General features: G+C 40.8%; 1 protein-coding gene across 1 annotated transcript in view; it reads left to right on the top strand.

Annotated features, from left to right (window-relative positions):
- Window positions 1–229: 229 nt before the first annotated feature.
- Window positions 230–20,000, top strand: part of ccser2a (coiled-coil serine-rich protein 2a) — a 72,303-nt gene continuing 52,532 nt past the window's right edge. The window contains exon 1 of the mRNA XM_080848655.1: window positions 230–281. The gene's annotated coding sequence lies outside the window, so the exon portion shown is untranslated. The remainder of the gene's footprint in view (window positions 282–20,000) is intronic.

Raw genomic sequence — 20,000 nt, 5'->3', positions numbered from 1 at the left:
GGTGGTGAACTGATAGCGAGAGGATGTTGGAATGGATTTAGATAGAACTCTGTCTGTAAAGTCGAGAAGCTTTGCTGAACACCCGTAAAGCATCGTTTCTTGCAAGCCTGAATATTCCGTCTGACCTTATTGGACTTTGCTGCTCTTTTGACTAGAACATTAACTGGTCCCGTTTTCGAACATCATACGGAGAACTTCAGAGAGGATTAATGCATTTATACTCGATAAACTATTCAGCATTTCATCGGAGGACATCAGGACTTAACAAGTCATGATCAAAGGTAACATAATTCTACAATTCAGCTAAAAATCATAAAATTGACGTGTAGACCAGTCTACGATTTTAGGTGTGATAAAGTTGGCCAGACTTAATTTTCTTAACATTCGAGATATGCAATGTTAAAATGGGGAAAATAAGTTGTGTATGACTACACGGCTGTAAGAAGTGTTTAATTTCTTTGACGTTGAAATTATGAATTTATACCGTGATTACCCACGAGTAGGCTACTGAATGAAACAGTGTCGTGCAATGGAAACAAAAAAGTAGCACATCCACTTTTTCCGGCTTTGTGGAGGGGAATAACATCGTAACAACTCTGCAATTATAACAATATCCCACTGTTCATTCTTTCCTCGGCGAGTTTTTATTTTGGTGTCATCCTGGTGGTCATGAAGTCACCCTCTACTCTTGAGAACCTAGGCTACATTTTATCGAACAGGTGGTAGGCTAGGCTACTCTTTGCCGAGCCGTTTTAGATTACCGTTCACTAAGCGGCAGGCTCTGTTGACTTCGGACCCCAGACTCGTGCCAGACACGTTTCTGACTCATCCATTGCCGCTACAGTTAGCTAGTCGTATTTACTTCCATCATGTGCATCAGTGCCGCCAGCACATGTGCTGTAGTCTGCTCAACCATGCAGAATACGGTGGCGGATTCTTTATGCAACGTGAACAGCCTTCGGGTATCTACTGTAGGCCTACGTGATTCAAAGATGCTTAGGAATCAGAGTATTTTCTCAGATATCGTATTTATATAATTGATGGAGAAATAAATCACATTAGATACATTGAAATGTTTGCACCTGCCATATGTGGTAGCTAGATTGAACAATTGTAGTTGTTTTGAATAAAACAAAATGAGTTATAGGCTGTTGTCTAAATGTTGGCAAATTGACACATCAAGACGCAAGGAGCCGTAGCCCTGTATCTAAAGCCTATGGGATAGGCCCATATGATCACTTTAAAATGTGTTAAAAAAAATCCCTCAACATGGCCAGTAGAGCAGTGTGGTGAATTTCGGGCTGGCGTTAGTAAACAGTGGATTGTTGGGTTGGCAGTTCCAGGGTAGGTGAATTTGCCCTGTTGTGGGCTTTCATCTGCCCCATAATAACTCTATTGTCCTGCCCCGGCGGAGTCAATAAGCCTTCTGGGTTGTGTAGCTTACAAAGCCATAGATTCAGGTCCCGTTCTTTCTCCAACATTCTTGCTGGACAACACATGCTCTCCATGCAGAATGTACTGCAATTACTCGTGGCCACTGTTGCTAATAATTTCAATTGAGTACACAATGAAAGCTCAAAATGTGTTTTTTTTCTGTAGCAGTAGAAGCTGGGAAGGTGGAAGGTATTTGCTTAGTTTTGTTATGTCTCACTTGTGAGACTAGACACATTCCAGTCATATCCTCAGATTTGATTCCGGTCAACTGGTACCACCCAGTTGGTGTGTTTGTCATCAAGTCCAATTGGGGATGGCTGAAAGACATGGGATGACAGATTAATGACCCAGACAGTGCTAAATCTCACATCCGCAAGTGTTACCATAAAGCCAGGAGAGACTGGGTGCGATTTTAATTTTAGCAGTGGGAGAGTGCGAGTGTATGTGTTTAAATATGTGTGTGTGTGTGTGTGTGTGTGTGTGTGTGTGTGTGTGTGTGTGTGTGCATACGTGAGTTTATGTGAGTGTTTGACTCTGTGGGTGGATGTGTTTAGGGACCTGACAGCTGTATAGCTCTCTCTTTAGTGACTTCAGCACGGTTTGTATTTACACCTCAATTCCGGGCACATAACAGCTGACCCGTCTGGACTCAAGGGTTGTCTGTCTTCAAGCCTGCTGGTGACCCCAACCCCCTCTTTCCCTCCATGCTTTCTTACTCTGGGTGTCTGTCTGTTAATGTAACCCTGGCCCCCCACTCTGTGTCTGTTCATGTAAGCCTGGCCCCCCACTCTGTGTCTGTTCATGTAAGCCTGGCCCCCCACTCTGGGTGTCTGTCTGCTCATGGAAGCATGGCCCCCCACTCTGGATGTCTGTCTGTCTGTTAATGTAACCCTGGCCCCCCACTCTGTGTCTGTTCATGGAAGCCTGGCCCCCCACTCTGGGTTGTGGAGCGCTACATTGTGGAAGCACATTCCTCTCGTTACTACTAGTGCCTGCAGTGTCCCTGGACCAAAGCTGCCCACTTGATAAAATTCCACCACTGAACCAGTGCCACCAGGAACCCATCAGAATGCCAGCCAGCCCAGGTCACATTGCTTGGCTTCTTTGTGTTGAGTAGGTAGTGGGTGAGTTTGAGGCCCGCTGACCTTGTTGCCATACCATGCGATTGCTTATAAGGACTGAGTAGATGATCAGCATCCTCTTGACTTCAAGTTTTAAATATCCACATCAACACAGTTTTGAGTGCCGTGTGTCAAAGCTGGAGCTGTCATGCTGGAGCTATGATGTGTCTAGCTGGTGCCGTAGTTACATTCAATGATATCATCTCTGCTCTGCACCGCGCCTAGGATAGATTTGCATGTCATTGTGGCGTGCTGTCACCACGTTAAAACACATGCTCTCCCCAACAAATGCACATAAACACATACACATATACACACACACACACACACACACACACACACACACACACACACACACACACACACACACACACACACACACACACACACACACACACACACACACCAAAATAGGTACTACATGTGTTTACTGGCCCCATGCTATCTTTGGAATAGAAGTGGGGATATCCCCAGTATGTAGTTTTTCTAGACCTTTACTTATGTCTGATTGTGGCCGTCATTGAGATAGTTTTATGCTTTATAGTTCTTCTTATCCTCATAACAGTAGCCTTATGAACTTACTGTCTGCCTATCAAGCTGTTCCACAACCAGCCCCTTAAATGCACGCTATTTCTATTTTGTATACACTATAAAACTTGTATGTGTCTTTTATATTTCAATTGTTTCTGGCGCTGTAGAAATAAAGAAAATTCAAGTAAATGAAGAATCATTCAAATATAAATTAAGCAAGAAAATGGAATTCAATTAAATTGAAAAAAGTACCATGCTTTAGAGTGCCACAGAGTGTTTTCCTTCTCCCTATCTGTTCCTCCCTGAGTCTCTCTCTCATCTCTTTAATCTCTCTCTCTGTCTCTCTCTCATCTCTCTCTTCCCTTCTATCTGTGTAACCCTGCACCACCCCTCCCTTCTTCATTAGGAGTAAATGTGTCCAACCTTAAAGTGTCTAAAAGCTTTCTGGCCGACCTTTTCCCTTCGGGAGAGCTGCACTGAGCTTAGTTTTCATTTCTTAGCCCACGAAGCAGCCAGGAATGGGCGTTCAAAGTCAGGCAGACATCCTTGAGGTGAAAGAATGGCCTCTTCACAACTCACAGGACATATACACACATAAGCATTCTCTCTTTCGCTCTCTCTCTGTGTCTCTCTCCCACACACACAAACACCCACACACACACACTCCTGTGAAAGGGCGGATATAGAGAAAGTTTGTTAGAGTGGCATGAGGATCATAAGGGATAGCAATTGGTGGTGTTGGGGATTATACAGTTTACAATGCACACTTTTCAAGCATTTAATAGATAGATTTTCTATCATTGACACTACAGAGGACACAGTGAAAGCTTTAAAGCTCACACTAAAGCTACACGGAGACCGTGTAAAATCCGCTTTTTCCACTCACTGTCACACTGTTTAGTGGGAGTAGGAAGCAATTGGAATTTGTGACTTCAGTTGTGACACTAAACATAACTAAAATGATGATGATGATGGCCAAACTGTACCAACCCAGTAGATCTACCCCGGCTCCTGTGGTGAGAGCTGGTGCCCCTCTCCTGGCCTTCACCATGTTGCTGGGTGGCAGTCCTTCTAAATATAGCCTCACTTATCAATGACAGGCATGCCTACGGCTGTTCTGGCTCTGGCTTTAGAGGTGTCACGATAGCACTCTGTGTGTGAGGTCATGCAGCTCTTCATGTATTCATCTCAGAACACTCTGTGTGAGGCTATGTGGCTCTTCATGTATTCATCTCAGAACACTCTGTGTGAGGCTATGTGGCTCTTCATGTATTCATCTCAGAACACTCTGTGTGAGGCTATGTGGCTCTTCATGTATTCATCTCAGAACACTCTGTGTGAGGCTATGTGGCTCTTCATGTATTCATCTCAGAACACTCTGTGTGAGGCTATGTGGCTCTTCATGTATTCATCTCAGAACACTCTGTGTGAGGCTATGTGGCTCTTCATGTATTCATCTCAGAACACTCTGTGTGAGGCTATGTGGCTCTTCATGTATTCATCTCAGAACACTCTGTGTGAGGCTATGTGGCTCTTCATGTATTCATCTCAGAGCAAAGCACATTTTACAGGCAGCTCATTAGTTGCTTTGGAACTTATCAAGTAGGGAAGGGCATCGTATAAGATCCAGTCTGCTGCTGTGAATTACTCTGTGTGTGTGTGTGTGTGTGTGTGTGTGTGTGTGTGTGTGTGTGTGTGTGTGTGTGTGTGTGTGTGTGTGTGTGTGTGTGTGTGTGTGTGTGTGTCTGTATGGGTGTGTATGTGCATGCAAGTGTGTGTATGTGTATTTGTGTGTACAAACCAAGCGTGTGAGTGTTATTGCCGTGTGGGTCTTATCATAAGCGTGTCATAGATGCTCATTACTCACTATCTGATTGTCCACAACTTCCCTCAGTCTTCCTATTGCAGGAAAAGATTGGCTGATATCCATCGAAATATGTAACTTTATACTCCCCTCTGTGCTGACTATTGCATTTTTAAGTATTTCATTTATTTTATTTTGTGAGTTTTTTTCTTTTTATAAAACGATCCCTACAACTTTGGAAGTGTCAAAACGACCAGAGTAATCAAGTGTGTGTCTATTTGTGTGTGTGTGAGTGTGTGTGTGAGTGTGTGTGTGTGTGTGTTTGTGTGTATGTGTGTGTGTTTGTGTGTTTATGTATGTGCTTCCTAAAGCACTTTTGCTTCTTATGTTTGTGCATTTCCTTTTTTATTCTGCTGATGTGAGTCACAATCTGCCATGATCATCACTGAGATGAAAGATTGCTTTGCCAAAGTTTAGCTTCAAGTTTATCTCAGGCTGTTTAGCCTTGACAGTTCTGTGTAGGTCTTGGCTCCTAGTGTTGACCGAGCATCTGTGGGGCTGTGGTAATCTTTTTTTTCTGAGGGTAAACAGACTGCTGGGAAATGTGATTAGGATTTTCGCTGTGTGTGTTTACAGGATTTATAATTAGCAGGTACTGATACCATATACTGCTCCCCTTAGGTCACTACAGCTTACTGTAGACGTGTTCCTGTATGCCCCTTGTGTGTATGTCTGTGTGCATGGGTCCGAGTATTTCCAGTTATTTTGGGTGAAAGGAGTAGTTTATGAGTATGCAAATGTACACAGAATGTGCTATGTCCATGTCATAAATGTGACATAAGCGTGCGGTATATGTACGTGAAGTACCGAAGGCTGCACTGAAAGACCACTGGGTCTCAACAGAATGACAGTGTGAGTTTCAGATTGCACATGTCACAGCTAATTGTGATGTGCACGATCCACCATTTTGGCTCTTGCCCTGTGCATGGACCAGGCATATGGGGACTGGACACAGTCCCATCTGTTCAACCGCAGCTTCCTGCTGTTTCCCTCTGTCTCCCAGACAGTTATAATACACTCAGATACACTCTGTAAGGTGAATCAAGGATAGATATTATGGTCAACTTGGAGGTAAAAATACTATATGTGTGTGTTTGTATGAGTTATGCCATTTTAAGCTTGTGGCTACCTGGCAACACTCTGTTTGTGATTGGTTTGTAACTATTCTGGTGAAGATTGGGCTCGCATCATTGACCAATCAGATGAGTCAGTGTGGGTTTCTTTCTTTTTCAATGCTGGGTTGTTCCTTTCGGGAAACTTAAAGTAGAAAAAACTGCACTCTCAAGCTTGTCTCATTACATGTTTATTTTGACCAGCTAATCCACAGACGCGGCTCATCTAAGCCATTGTCAGTTTGTGAGTCTTGTTCCTTATGGAGACATCTCTGTCATCTCCCTGTAGACAGTAATCACACAAAAATAATCAACTAACTAGTTATTGTTATTTGTTGTACATTTGTTTGTTGTTCTGTTTTTGCATTGTTTTTTTTTGTATGCTCGCACACAGAGAACAAAAAAGGAATTTAGGCTGGATTCTGCATTTGAAATATTTCTATTAAAGGACTCTCTCTTAAAAGGAGTGTACACAGACAGTGAAAAAATTAGCAAAAATCCATTGAGTGCATTAATGAACAAACTCTACCCTCAACGCTATGAGCAGGGCCTCAGCGGCAATCTTAACAGGCCTTGTTTGTTTAGAGATCCACGAGGGCCTTGTTATTGCTGCCTGATCTCCTTGTGACTCTGCATAGCACCTGTCCTTTAGTGCCTGGGCGAGGCTCAGCAGGATGTCAGCAACCCATGACACCTAAAGATGGCCGACCTTTTATCTTCCTCCGTGATGTCATACACCTTGTGAAGAGATGGAAATCACTTTCAAACGGCCCAGGCTCTTTGCATAGCCAGTTCCTCCAGTCTTTTGTGCACAGCATTAAAGGCAAAGGCTTCCCCAAGACTGACATGGTGAATGTGCCCCCTCAGGCAAACTGGGAATTCCTGTTGTTGTGTCTCGTACTGCGGGGTTGTCTTTGTCAGGTCAGTGCATAGAGCCTTTGAAGTCACCCAATGAATGATGGCATTTCTAGGTGAAAGTGTACCTAGAGGGCAGCTTGATGGCTTAATTCGCTATTTACCTATTTCACTACGCACATTTGTTCCTTCACAGTGAACTTCTTTTTTTTAGTTCATTTTCCTTAGACAATTTGGGGTTTGGACTCCAAAAGATCCAAAAAATATAAAAATCGAAAAGTGTCCCTTTAAGCCCTGTGTAGCCTCATATTACAGCTACATAGCTGCCGTTCATTTTTCCCATTTTAGCATTAACAATATTGCATCTCTGTGTTATGACATAATACTTTCTTGCAAATTTTGCAAATTTCATGCATTTAGGAAGCATGACTGTATCATCACATACTGGGATCTCATATGAATGCTACCCAATGAATGCCTAAGCCAATGCTTAAAAACAGAGTAGCCTATATTAAGGGCTTCTAGGTGGGAATGATTTTAGAGCTGATGAACAATGCAATACAAGACCCTGTTGCATGACTTTCTGGAGAGATTAAATACTGTAGAGGACAATGGCATAGAGTAACTTCTAGGTTATTTGGTATTTGCCTAGTTTGGGGAGTTCAGCCAAGCTGGAGACTGGGTGGACCACAGGGACCCCCCCTCCCCTCTGCACCCCCTGCGGAGCTGATTCAATGTCTTCTTGGGAGGTGCGAACATATTAAATACAAGTGAAAAGAAATTAACCTAGTGAAATAGGGTTTTGAGCTGGGAGTTGCATATTATCCCTTTTTGGTATTTGAATATTCAACAGTGTCCATGAACGGTCATTTGGTTGTTTGCAAGGGTGGAAGTAACACTGCAGTTGATGGAAATATATCTGGAAAGCAATGAAACCCTCTTGTAAGTGTGGGTATTGCCACCGCACTACATTAACTATTCTGAGTGTGCGTGTCATCTCCACATATTTACACTGTTAGTATTTTAAGTTGGTGTTCCATGTTTTCTCATCATTTCCCACAAATCTGAGCATGTACATCATCTGAATATAAGTATTCAAATAGTTGGCAGTGCAAACGGTTATTCGGCTATTCAATGATCTGTGCTCATTCCTAGTTCTGCGTGCTCATTGGGCCTTGCATTATGTCTTTTCCTGTTTCTCTATTGCTGGTGGTTACTGAGGTTAAATTGACTCCCATTAGATCTTTTATATGAGGAAAAAAAATCATATCATATCTAAATTTAACAGTTTCAGATCAAGACATATTTTTCACAAAACCTTAATAACCAGCCCATAACTAGCAAGGGTTTATACATATAACCTAGCTGAGGTCCTTAATGATATGATGGTGTCTTATTGTTTAGGTCATGTCGTCGTAGTTCACATACGCAGAGTACAGTGAAAGAAGTCATATACATCTGTAGGCTATATCACAACGTCTTTTTTACCCAATGGTTCTGCTTGTATCATGCAAACTAATCAAATGATTTGCCTTTTGAGATGACTCATGTAATGGCAGATAATGTCCGGACTCCATTATAGTTTTCCAACAAGATTTTTCTTCCGCTGCCAGCATCGACCCAGTGATGACATGCCCACTTTAGTAGACTATAATTGGACAGATATTAAGTTAGGTTGGGTCATAATTGGATGTCAGCATTTGATTGTGTCAGTCTGCTTTTCTTGAGACATTTCTGTTCCATTCAGAATTTGGCTACCAGCCCAGTCTTTTCTTTTGGGATTTTAGATAGATTGCTGGGAAGTTCTTCCTGTCAACTTTGAATTTAAAGATACCTTGCTAATGGAACGTCCCGTCATTTATTTGAGTTTTTTTAAGTTGTGTTCATAATATCCTTGTTTTGCATCTTTTCTTTAACAGTCACTCACTCTGCCCTGACAGTTTGGTGTCACAAATTGATCAAAACTGTGTGGACAGTAGGCCCCAGCGAGAATTGAACTCGCGACCCCTGGTTTACAAGACCAGTGCTCTAACCACTGAGCTATAGGGCCTTTCCTAGCACCTGGATGGTGTCTTGCGAACTTAGTAGACACACCCTTGGTAGGTGCCACATACCCATTACGTTATGTCATACACAGTGAGGGAAGAGGAATAAGGTGGCTCAAAGGAATTGAAACATATCCTGCCCTGTTTAAAAAAGAGAAACTCTGTGTGCCCCGGAAGGGTTCAAGGCCATGTTGAATTCTTGTTTTCTTCACACAAGACAAGAGTGCCTGAAACATCTAGTGGATTTAGAAGTGTTTTCTTTTTGTTCTTTTTTTACTGAGACATATTTTTGGGTGATTTCCAAAGATATCTATGGTCATTTGTAGGATGATAGTATGTTGGAGCTCTCTATAACTCCCAGGATATGGGTTTGCATTGGAGGATACTGCCTCAGCTGTTCAGGCCCTTGTTGTTATATGTGATGATATCAAAATCATTCCTTAATTAGGCCCCAGCGAGAATTGAACTCGCGACCCCTGGTTTACAAGACCAGTGCTCTAACCACTGAGCTATAGGGCCTTGACTTGTAAACTTCTTGGTAACATTCGCGCTTTAAAGCCACAACTATGGCTGGATCCACACCCATTATTGTTTGGCTAATGAAAACAAACAGTATAATGCCAGACTGGATCTTACATTCACAGAGTGAACAGTTCTGCTGGCATGTAAGTGTTTTATGTAGAGTTCAGGGTTGCGGTTACCAGTGTCTCTGCCAGTGACTTTTATCAGTGTTGGTAGTTTAAAGCTATATTAGTGGAAGATTATCAACTAAATACAGAGGCTTATGGGTCTCTTTTCCAAAATATGGAAAATAATGAGCTGTTGTTTCACAGTAAAAAAATAAATAAATGGTAGGCCAAGCTTAACAAATAGAAACAAATACAAAGTCTAGAAACAATTGACAGCAAGCAAAGTGACTTCATGCAGAGGCTCTGGTTGAAGGCCCCCCTGAGCTCATGGGCCCCGTTGGCCCGTTCGTAAATCCATCCCTGCACACACACATTATTATGCTTTTCCTCGCACCCTCGAAAACAATGACTATGTTTTTTCGCTGTCTCACACTGTGAAAGTGACCTATGCTTAAATTCTGCGAACTGTGTTAGTTCGTTGAAACGTAAAAGGTAATTATTATTCATTCGAGAACAGTACACAGCCCTAACTAAACTAAAGTTTTTTTTTAATTGGCCCACTGCATTTACGTAATACGCCGACGTCAATCAAAATCTATTGTCTATTAAGGAAGCTTTGCCATAGATCAGGGGTAAATAAATCTCCCGTTCATGGCGCCACACACTTTGAGAAGTGCTTCACTATTTACACTATGATAGTGTTTTTTTAATTTATTTTTTTAGGAAATTGGATTACCACTGGCAGGTAAGGCCTAGGACGTGTTCTGGCACTCTGCGAGTGGGCGAGACTCGCCACTTTGTGAATGAGGCGCGCTTCACGCGATCTGGCACTCTGCGAGTGGGCGAGACTCGCCACTTTGAATGAAGCGCGCCTCACCTAGGACGCGATCTGGCACTCCACGCCGCATTGCATAGAGACGGGCGCACATGAGACTCTTATTAAAGATCTTAGCCTACTATATACGTTGTTGAGACTCTTTTTAAAGATCTTACTTATTCTCACAAAGACAAACCAAATAGCTACACGTAGCCTATAAACGTTGTTGAGACTCTTATTAAAGATCTACTCATTCTCGTGGTCGGTAACGAAACAGAAACAAATAGCTACACGGTCAAGCAATGTCATTTATTGCGTTTTACGAATCCAACTTACATTACCACTGCACACTCACAACCTTACAGATAATGTAGCGAAGTTGTACTAGCATGTACTGTACTCATAGCAATTCATGTACTCATAGCAATTCTTGGCCAGCGCTTGCTTCTGCAACGGTGTCACATTGTTGTGTAAATGTAGGCTACTCATAGCAAAACATGCTCCCTAAAAGGTTGCCCGTGTTGCAAAGCAATTCACGTCCAGAACCACAGGTGGAGTAAAGTTTAATTCACGTTAATGTTTTTGTTTATGAGCCTGTCATTTGCTCGGCAGATAGAAAACAGTTTCCCTAACAGAAAGTCTGAAGCTTGAAGTTATTTTCAAACCTTTACTTGGGTAGCACTGTAAAACTGAGCAGACATGCGGAATACATACAGTCTCGCGCACTCGCGGAGTGCCAGATTGCATGAAGCGCGCATCATTCACAAAGTGGCGAGTCTCGTCCACTCGCGGAGTGCCAGATCGCGTCCCGGACCTAAGCTCCCACTGGGGCAAGCTTATGGTGAAGTGGCTTCAGTGGTTATTTAGTTATAGTTGACCTTTGTTTGAATTTTTATATGCGACAGTCCAAAACTGATCTGTAGGCCTCAGTGAGAATTGAACTCACGACCCCTGGTTTACTAGACCAGTGCTCTAACCACTGAGCTATGAGGCCTTGACTAGAGTTCCTGAAGGTAACATTTGGATTTAAAGCCACACCTCTGGCTGGTTTCACACCCATGACTGGCTAATGAAAACAAGCAGTATATTGCCAGACTGGATCGTACATTCACAGATTTAACAGTACTGATGGCATGTATGTATGTTTTAAGTAAGTTTTTGTATGTAGAACCCAGTGTTGCGGTTACCAGTGGCTCTGCCAGTGAGTTTTATCATCAGTGTTGGTAGTTTAAAACTGTATAAGTGGGAGATTATCAAGTAAAGACAGATGTTTATGGGTCTTTTTTGAAAGTATGAAAAATAATGAGCTGTTGTTTCACAGAAGTTTTTGTAAAAAAAATACAAAAAATATTTTCCCTCGTCATTTCAACAGATACAGAAGGTTCATAGCCTGGTGCACTATTTAGACTTGGGTTGTGTTAGGGTTATGTCTTGGATTACCACTAGGGCTAATGGTGAAGTGGCTTCACTGGTTATTTAGTTACAGTTGATCTTTGTTTGAATTTTCAAATGTTACAGTCCAAAACAGTTTGTAGGCCTCAGTGAGAATTGAACTCACGACCCCTGGTTTACTAGACCAGTGCTCTAACCACTGAGCTATGAGGCCTTGCTGACTCATATAGTCCTAAGGCACATAATATACAGTTCCACACCCATTTGGTAGAGAAGGAGCAGAAGTTGGTGTTCCACAGTGACATGGCTCTGTAATGCTGATACAGAGAGGGTTAAATCAGTAGAGACTGGTTCTTTCACTTTGTAAAGATCTGCATTGATATTAGTGAAGAGTTGACTACAAGGTTCCTGGTTCGAGTCCCACCGTAAGCAGAAATTGATGTGTCCATTATTGACTGCAAAGTAAATTTCTATTACCGGAAATCACAATTTGTTTGAATATTACTTTTTATTAACCTTATATTAGTGAGATATTGATAATTCTACATTGAATATTTAAATGCAAGTTTATGAACAGTAATGTGTGAGGTACTTTAAATGTTTCACAAATCATTTTTGTTCCTGTTAATACATCCTCCTATCCACAAAACACAAAAAAACTAAAGAAAAACATAAAAGTTTGATTACAACAAAAATGTATTGACCCCAAGGTTCCCGGTTCGAGTCCCACCGTTAGCAGAAATTGATGTGTCCATTATTTACGGCAAAGTAAAATTGTATTACTAAAAATCACGATTTGTTTGCATATAACTTTTTATTTACCTTATATTAGTGAGATATAAATAGTTCTACATTGAATATTTCAATGTAAGTTCATGTATAGTAATGTGTGAGGTACTTTAATTGTTTCACTAAACATTTGAGTTCCAGTTAAAGTAATACATCCTTCTATCCACAAAACACAAAAAAACTAAGGAAAAACTTGAAAGTTTGTTTACAACAAAATGTATTGTCCCCAAGGTTTCCGGTTCGAGTCCCACCGTAAGCAGGAATTGATGTTTCCATTATTTACTGCAAAGTAAATTTGTATTACTCTAAATCACAATTTGTTAGCCTATTACTTTTTATTAACCTTATATTAGTGATATATTGATAATTTTACATTGAGAATTTCAATGCAAGTCCATGTACAGTAATGTGTGAGGTACTTAAAGTGTTTCACAAAACATTTTTGTTCCAGTAAATACGTCCTTCTTTCCACAAAACACAAAAAAAACTAAAGAAAAACATAATAGTTTGTTTACAACAAAACTGTATTGACCCCAAGGTTCCCGGTTCGAGTCCCACTGTTAGCAGAAATTGATATTTCCATTATTTACTGCAAAGTTAATTTGTATTACTCTAAATCACAATTTATTAGCCTAATATTTTTTTATGAACCTTATATTAGTTATATATTGATACTTTTACATTGAATATTTCAATGCAAGTTCATATACAGTAATGTGTGAGGTACTATAGATAGATAGATTTTATTAATCCCAAGGGAAATTTAGACCAAAGCAAAACATTTTTTGTTCCTGTTAATACATCCTCCTAACCACAAAAAATAAAGAAAAACATAAAAGTTTGTTTACAACAAAAATGTATTGACCCCAAGGTTCCCGGTTCGAGTCCCACCGTTAGCAGAAATCGTTGTGTCCATTATTTATTGCAAAGTTATTGGTTATCATTGGAAATCACAATTTGTTTGCATATTTTGCACTTTTTATCAATACTGATAATTCTACAATAAGCAAATAGGTAAACCAGTGTAGTCAACAGGTAAACAATGAATGTGAGCATGCTTTGAACAATACACTGTGCAGCACATACACATATACTCATGTACTGTTATCGTTATCAATAGCAATCATACTATGCATGATCAGTTACAGAAGCTGTATAGTAAATGATGAAACGATGCTTAACACAGATGGCATACAGATAGCAAGTTAACTAGATGGTTAGCTAACTAATACAATCTTTCAACAACTACTTACTTGAATTACTGCAAATACTTGGACTAGGAGCAGTAACTTTATATCAGATACAGTGTGGGCAGATGAATAAGTTCGCAAGAGTGCCTGAAACATCCAGTGTACTTAAAAGTGTTTTCTTTTTGTTCTTTTTTTAATGCAACATATTTTTGGTGATGTCCAAAGACATCTATTCTATTGTGATAAGTTGGATGAAAGTATGTTGGAGCTCTTTATAACTCCCAGGATATGGGTTTGCATTGGAGAAATCAGCTGTTCAGGCCGTTGTTTTGATATGCTATCAAAATCATTTCCTAATCAGGCCCCAGCGAGAATTGAACTCGCGACCCCTGGTTTACAAGACCAGTGCTCTAACCACTGAGCTATGGGGCCTTGACATATAGGGCCATGGTAACATACAGTTTAAAGCCACACCTATGTCTGGATCCACACCCATTATAGTTTGGCTAATGGATGCGGATTATTCGGATCCCCAAAAAAGTACAATATCCGCGTCATATGACGTCATACAGGAAGTGTTACGTACTTTCAGGCATTGGTAGGGGTACCGAGACCTAGTTGTTAGCCTTATGCTCTAACCCTAACCCTAACCCTAAAAAATTGATTCTGACACTTAGAAAACTTTTTGGGGATCCGATAAACCTGCAACTTTGGCTAATGAAAACAAACAGTATTTTGCCAGACTGGAACATAAATTCACAGAGTGGAAAGTGTTTTATGTAGAGTCCAGTTTTGCGGTTACCAGTGGCTCTGCTAGTGAGTTTTATCATCAGTGTTGGTAGTTTAAAGCTGTATTATTGGAAGATTATCAACTAAAGAGAGAGGCCTATGGGTCTCTTTTCCAAGTATGGAAAATAATGAGCTATTGTTTGATGGAAGTTTTTTGTAAAAAAAAAATAATTAAAAAAATAGTTCATACGACAGTTCATAGCCTGACATACTATTTGCACTAGAATTGTGTTTTCTAGGACATTGGATTCCCACTGGGGTAAGCTTATGACAAAGTGGCTTCACTGGTTATTTAGTTACAGTTGACCTTTGTTGTGACAGTCCAAAACTATCTGATTAGTAGGCCTCAGTGAGAATTGAACTCACTGCTCTAACCACTGAGCTATGAGGCCTTGACTAGTATTATATGAGGTAACATTAGCGTTTAAGGCCACACCTCTTGCTGGTTTCACACACATGACTGTTTGGCTAATGAAAACAAGCAGTATATTGCCAGACTGGATCATACATTCACAGAGTGGAAAGTGTTTTATGTAGAGTCCAGTTTTGCGGTTACCAGTAGCTCTGCCAGTGAGTTTTATCATCAGTGTTGGTAGTTTAAAGCTGTATTATTGGAAGATTATCAACTAAAGACAGAGGCCTATGGGTCTCTTTTCCAAGTATGGAAAATAATGAGCTGTTGTTTGATGGAGGTTTTTTGTAAAAAAAATAGTTCATACAACAGTTCATAGCCTGACATACTATTTACACTAGGATTGTGTTTTCTAGGACATTGGATTCCCACTGGGGTAAGCTTACGACAAAGTGGCTTCACTGGTTATTTAGTTACAGTTGACCTTTGTTGTGACAGTCCAAAAAGAGCTGATCAGTAGGCCTCAGTGAGAATTGAACTCACGACCCCTGGTTTACTAGACCAGTGCTCTAACCACTGAGCTATGAGGCCTTGACTAGTATCATTAAAGGTAACATTAGCGTTTACGGCCACACCTCTGGCTGGTTTCACACACATGACTGTTTGGCTAATGTAAACAAGCAGTATATTGCCAGACAGGATTGTACATTCACAGAGAACAGTGCTGATGGCATGTTATGATTCTATTGATAACGTTTACAGTACAGGAGTGTATGTTTATGTGCTACAGTGTCTCAGTGTATTGTTCAAAGCATGCTCTCATTCAGGTTAACTTGTTATCTACTGTGCCTATTTGCTTATTGTACCTGTTGTATGGTTGTAGTTACTAAGCTAATAACATTGATTTAAATTATAAGCAGTTATTATAAATGCCAAGACAACTAAAATAAAAAGTTAAAATGCCGCTGCCCCACTGTATATTTAAACTTGGGTTACTTTACTTGTGTCAACCTTTAGAGCATTAGTCTACAAACTTCTTGTTGAGTTTGAGCAGCAGCTGATTTTAAAGGTGAGAAGAGTTCATCCGAGCTTGCTTTGCAGTGAACAGTAGAAGGGTCGCTTGCAGGCGGCCGAGGCAGGTAGGCAAGTATTGAGTTTTAGGGACAGTTTTTTAATATTCTGAAAGGAGTTCAGCAGATCTATATTGACGCAGGCTAGATACCCTCTTAACTCCCCTGTACCTTCGGACCTTCTTGACTTCATTGAGGAAAATAAATCATCTTCATCTGATGAATGTTGTCCAACTTGCTCCAGCCATCCGGTCAAGGTGTTGTCTGACATAGACTAGACCTGTAGAATGACAGATAACATTTATGACAATTAAGTATTGAGCTGCATCATAACACAGAAATAGCTTTAAAATAGCCACTCTAGATGACAGTATATAGAATTTTCTATTTCTACATGCATCACAATTCATAATCCGTAATTCTTGCTAACCCTGAGCATGAACATGAAAGACGCGCACGTTGCAAAGCCACCACTTATCGTTATATCAATATCTGACTAAACGTCTTGATAAATTCCAGATAACGACATACACATTGACACTTGACTTGTCCAAATGTCTGACAAGAAGGTGTGCACATTCACATCGTTCCTGTTTCAGGGCATGGGAGGCAGCTCATATCAGTTTATGTGGTGTATTTCATTGCTGATGACTGATCTGCAGTTTTAACACAATATAAGAGACTGAACAAAATAATGCTATGACCTGAAACGAATGGAGGACAGGAATGGAATTATTATTAGTCTATTGGATAGCTAGCCTAACTAACACATACTCAGCACTGCTTCCCATTCCCCAAATGCATGTTCCTAACAAATGTGGCACCATTTAAAAGGGAAATAAACAGGCTTTCCAAGATTTGGCACATCTTTCATGGGCGTAACCCATATACTCAGCTCTGCTGCTCATCCCCCAAATGCATGTTCCTAACAAATGTGGCACCATTTAAAAGGGAAATAAACAGGCTTTCCAACGATGTAAGATTTATTGCCAAGAAAAATTGTCACAACAAAGAAGTAATCTACCAACACAAATATCCTTACTTTTTGTGCTATGTTTACTAGGAATGTGTTTGGGTATTGTCACTAGGAAATTGGATTACCACTAGGGTTGGCCAAGTTTAGTTACAGTTGTCCTTTTTTGAATTTTTATATATGACATTTCAAAACTGATCAGTAGGCCTCAGTGAGAATTGAACTCACGACCCCTGGTTTACTAGACCAGTGCTCTAACCACTGAGCTATGAGGCCTTGACTGGTATCACTTGTGGTAACATTAGTCTGTAACGCCACACCTCTGGCTCGTTTCACACCTATGACTGTTTGGCTAATGAAAACAAGCAGTATATTGCCAGACTAGATCGTACATTCACAGAGTCAACAGTTCTGATGGCATGTATTAAGTAAGTGTTTTATGTAGAGTCCAGTTTTGCGGTTACCAGTGGCTCTTCCAGTGACTTTGATCATCAGTGTTGGTAGTTTAAAACTGTAGATGGATAGATAGATAGATAGATGGATACTTTGTTGATCCCGAGGGAAATTAAGGTCATCCAGTAGCTTACATTTAACACACAAACATACATACATGAATCACAATAAACACAATAAAATGAACACAATACACACAGGGAGTGGGGTGTTTACAGGTACACGATAGGTCTGGCCCTAAATTATTAGTGGAAGATTATCAACTAAAGACTTATGGGTCTCTTTTCCAAATATGGGAAATAATGAGCTGTTGTGTTGTGCTGTTAACGAAAGTGTTTGGTAGGAAAAACTAAAAACATTTGCCCTTGTCATTTCAACATACACCAAAGGTTCATAGACTGATGCACTATTTACACTAGGATTGTGTTTTGAGTTTTGTCTTCTAGGAAATTGGATTACCACTAGGGTAAGCTAATGGTGAAGTGGCTTCATTGGTTATTGGTTGTTCATTTACAGTTGACCTTTGTTTACAGTTTAAAATAAGCTGACTGGTAGGCCCCAGTGAGAATTGAACTCACGACCCCTGGTTTACAAGACCAGTGCTCTAACCACTGAGCTATGAGGCCTTGCTGCCTGTGTAATCTCTAAGACACAGCAATTAAACTTCAACCCATTTGGTTCCACACCCATTTGGTACAGAAGGAGCAGAAGCCGGTCTTCCACAGCGACATGGCTCTATAGTGTGCTGTCTGTAGAGATAGAGAGGGTTTAATCAGAAGAGACTGGTTCTTTCACCTTGTAAAGTCCCGTTAGGGGGTGTCACATAATCTGTGCTCTAAGGTTCCTTTGCTTGTGTGAGAACAGTTAAGTCTTTGTGTGTGTGTGTTTGTGTTCACTTAACATTTGAATGTCCTTGTATGAATGGAGCTTGTCTTTTCTATCTAGGTGCTTTGCCTTACTTTAACATTTATTCATCCATCTGACTCTTTTTTTCTGAAGTGTTTTCTCAAAGGGCATATCCTAGAATGTAAGCTACAGTCTTTTCACAATAGATGCATAGATGTGTTGTGTTCACAAAGCTGGAAGTGCTGTGAAATAATTAGCTGCCTGTGGTGCCAGTCAAAGGGTTGTATGTGTGCTTCTGGAAAACATCTGTGGGTACGTTTTCATCAGTGCTAGATGGAGACAAACCACTGATTGTTTAGCCACCTTCAGCAATCAGTTTGTTGAAGCAAACCACAATCTCAGAGTTTGATGTAATTTATATCTTAATAATCAGAGTCCTGGGCATGACGTTAAAACTGCACCCGACCTCGTGAGCGTGCGTGACACAGCAATTGTCTAAGGGAAGGCAGAGCCTGACGGAAAACCAACTGGTCCTCCAGGTTGGGGGTTGGGCTACGGGCCAATCACCTGTTCCCAGAAAACAAAAACTGAAACTGCGACCATTCAGAATTCAAAAGAAAGTTGCGGCCTAATGCGCCTCATGGTGTGGAGAGAACAAAAAGAAAAGAAAAAAATCTTATTTAACATAGAAGCGAGAGAGAGAGAGAGAGAGAGAGAGAGAGAGAGAGAGAGAGAGACAGAGAAAGTGAAAGAGAATGGTTAGTGTGTGTTAGTGTAGTGTTTTGTTTTGCATGCTAGGCAGCAGGAAATCAGCATAAATCAGACTGACCACAGTTAAACTACCTCAGCGTATCTGAGTTCCGTTCAAGTTCAAGTATTTATTTGTCAGATGCACAGAAAAAAATGTAGTTTAAAAAGTGTATAGGCTTGAGTGACAGAAGCAGCTGTGATGTCTCATAATCGTTGTGTCTTTAACATATAAACCTTAAGGCAAAGGTCACTTTTTGTAAGTCCCAGCGTGGTTCAAACTTATTTCCATTGGTTTACCAGATCAGTGCTCTTCCCACTGAGCTACAAAGACAGAGTATGCATTTTTAATTTTTAACAGACACTCATGATTATTATGTCAAGTACTATAGATTGGGTCTGTAAGGAGCAGGCCTTTTGTACTGTACATGATGACTCACTTGAAGAACATCCTGTTCACAGTCTGTGTTCTTGGGTGTGTGTGTGTGTGTGTGTGTGTGTGTGAGAGAGAGAGAGAGAGAGAGAGAGAGAGAGAGAGAGAGAGAGAGAGAGAGAGAGAGAGAGAGAGAGAGAGAGGGAGAGTCTCTTAAGGTCACGGTGAGTCTCTGTGCATATTGGCATGTTGTGTCTTTCTGTACAGAGAGGAAGAGAGAGTGTGAAAGAGAGAGAGAGGGGGGCGGGGAGAGAAAGAGTTTGTTTGACAGTGCATGTTTGCAGGCAGTGTCTCCCATATCAGGGTTATGCTTACTCTAACACGACCTTTGCTCTGTGCTAAACGGATCCCCATAGGCTACAGATGACATCATACAGTCAGCTGCTATTGGCTCCCGTGTTCCCAAGAAGTTCTCCAGGGAGTAAGTTTAGTCCCAGCGTCAACCCAGTGTTCTCATAAATAAACCATTCATCCTATCAAATACATATCCACAGATAACAACCCAGCCAAGCCGAGCACAGTATTCCCATTCCCATGGGAGTGCTCTCTCTCTCTCTC

Source organism: Sprattus sprattus (assembly GCF_963457725.1).
Source record: "Sprattus sprattus genome assembly, chromosome: 12".
NCBI classification, from domain to species: domain Eukaryota; kingdom Metazoa; phylum Chordata; class Actinopteri; order Clupeiformes; family Clupeidae; genus Sprattus; species Sprattus sprattus.
Note: the sequence above shows the minus strand (reverse complement) of the source record. Positions and strands in the feature narration are given on the sequence as shown.